This window comes from Nematolebias whitei, chromosome 2 (assembly GCF_014905685.2).
Source record: "Nematolebias whitei isolate Nwh7 chromosome 2, NemWhi1, whole genome shotgun sequence".
In the NCBI taxonomy this organism is placed as follows: Eukaryota; Metazoa; Chordata; class Actinopteri; order Cyprinodontiformes; family Rivulidae; genus Nematolebias; species Nematolebias whitei.
This window is the reverse complement of record NC_056499.1, coordinates 52,032,108-52,034,607: the sequence shown is the minus strand read 5'-3', so window position 1 is coordinate 52,034,607 and position 2,500 is coordinate 52,032,108.

The window sequence follows — 2,500 nt, the reverse complement described above, 5'->3', positions numbered from 1 at the left end:
ACACCCCGATTACATCCAGAGCTGTATAGAGCTGCCGTACCTAATCTATGTATAATTATGTCTATGGTGCCCAGACGGGTTCACGTGCGCAGCGCGTGTTGTCGAATGGCTTCGACAACACGCGCTGCAGAAAGTTGCTCTGTGTTTTTCTACGAGGAGAGAAGAGTTCAGAAAGCCTCCCCCTTCCCCCCCCCCCCCCCCCCCCCTCTCAGCATTAAAGTCAGCCTGTGAGTAGAGCCTGAACGTCCTGATTCATTATCTCCACGACCGGACTCTTCATCAACGAACTTCGAGGACGTCTCTGTCTGTGCTTCAGCTGGTGAGTTTGTTTGTTAACGTAACTGCAGCTTAACACATACATCGCGGTGAAATAAATTATTATCCATGTAACGATAACTTTAACATATTAGTGTGTAAATTTATTTTATCTACGTAGCTAGCTAAACTCAGAAGCTAACTACAGATCGACAGTAATATAAATCTTAGCTTGTAAAACTGCTCATCCATCCAGATCAGCTGCTTAAACAGTTCACTAATGTTCACTGTTTATGTTAATGTTCTCCTCACAGGAGGTTCTGACCCTGATGTGAGGACAGACAGAAAAGCGTGGTGGGGGCCACAGGACAATCAGACTTTGTTGTTAAAAATTTGCTGCTTTTTCTACAGTGGAGCTGCATGTTGGAGGTAAATTAAACTTTAAAGGATGTTGTTGACCAGTTAAGCTTTTATCTCTCAGCCTAGATAATGTTTTTTGACCAATAATAACACAACCATGTTATTGTTGATGTTTTGTGTTCTCATGTCAATTAGGGAGATGATCAGAGCCATAAACCCCAGAGAACCACAGAGAAGATTCAGGCAGAGACACAGAGGTGCAGAAGTCTGCATCATCCCTACCTCATTGAATCCAGTGAACTGCTGGTGGAATGTGAGGGACAATATGTCAGTGCTGTCAAAATGACAACCACCTGGTTGTCAGTTTGCACACAAAATCTGTGTGCAGTTGCACACACAGATACCTATCTGTGTGTGCAACAAGCATCATCTACAGCCTCAGAGTGAACATCTTCTACAGCTGGAGACACCATCAGCCAGGAGTGGGCTTGTTTGTGTCCAGAGAAAACAGACATGTTTATGTTTCTGAAGAAAAACTGTTCAGTGAAAAGGTCCTCAGTGTGTAGCAGTGAACATTAGACACTGACGTGTCACTGGTTTGAAACTGTTCTTTTGAACTGGAAATTATTTGTTTTTATGTAAGAAAACTGCTTGGAATAGAAAAATATCAAAGTTAAAAAAATAAAACTCACAATTTGTACTGCAATATGTAACGTAATTTTATTCTTGTCAGAATTAATAGTAATTACAAAATTGGTACCGAAAAAAGAACCGTCCAGGAACTGACACCGAAGTGAAGGTACCGACACCGGTACCGATACCGAATTTTTTAGAAAGGTACCCAGCCCTAGTCTCGGGCTTTTGTTGCGGTTTTACGAATCATACAGCACAATGAAAACTAAATAAGAATACATGGTATAAAAATGTGTTATTTACTTGTGGAGGCAGTAAGTTTATATGTTGAGGATGAGGAAAGAAAGAAAACAGAATGCAGAAGTTAATCAGACTGTGAAAAGAAAGAGTAGCGCTGGCACATTGCACACCAACAATTGTGCATGTGGCCCTGCCCACCTTTTGCTCTTATCACACATCTGAGCATTTGCTATTGACCCACAACAAGCAACATAATGGAGCTGGAAAGTATTATACAAAAGCTAAAAACAGGAGAATTCACTCTACAAAGCCAGCACAATGAAACCTGCTGTCGTGTGTCGGGTACACGCTCAGGTCTGACCGGCCGGTTGAAAGACGTGAACAAAAAGTCCCATTAAGCTCCCAATGGATCATCGACTGCGCTTGTCCCGCTCTGCACTCTGCTGTATCTGTCATGTCTACAAAAGCCGAAACAAGCAGTGCGTTCAATTAAAATAGCCTTGTTCTATATTTTTCCAAATAATTTTGCTCTAAAAATATTTTTGTTCATCTGTATAATAGCCTAACTTTAGATTTGATTTTTTAGGTTGTTCGTTTTGTATGTATCCATTTGGTGACTTGTTAATAAACAAGAAATCTTATATCTTCCTTTCTTTGAAATAAGTTTTTCAAACTATCATGTCAAACTGATTTACTTGAGGGGGCGGCTGTGGCTGAGTGGTTAGAACAGTCGTCCTCCAATGCAAGAGTTGTGGGTTCGAATCCACCAGCAGTCACATGCCGAAGTGTCCATGGGCAAGACACTGAACCCCTCATTGCCTCCAATGCATGTCCCATCAGTGTATGAATGTGATCTAAAGCACTGATTAGTCTCTTTAGAATGATTTGTTCAATTAGCTTTGTAGAGATCTAGTAGAGGGCTGTATGAATGGGTAAATGAGGGCACAGATTGTAGTGTAAAGCGCTTTGAGTATCTTGATTAGATAGAAAGGCGCTATATAAGTACAGTCCA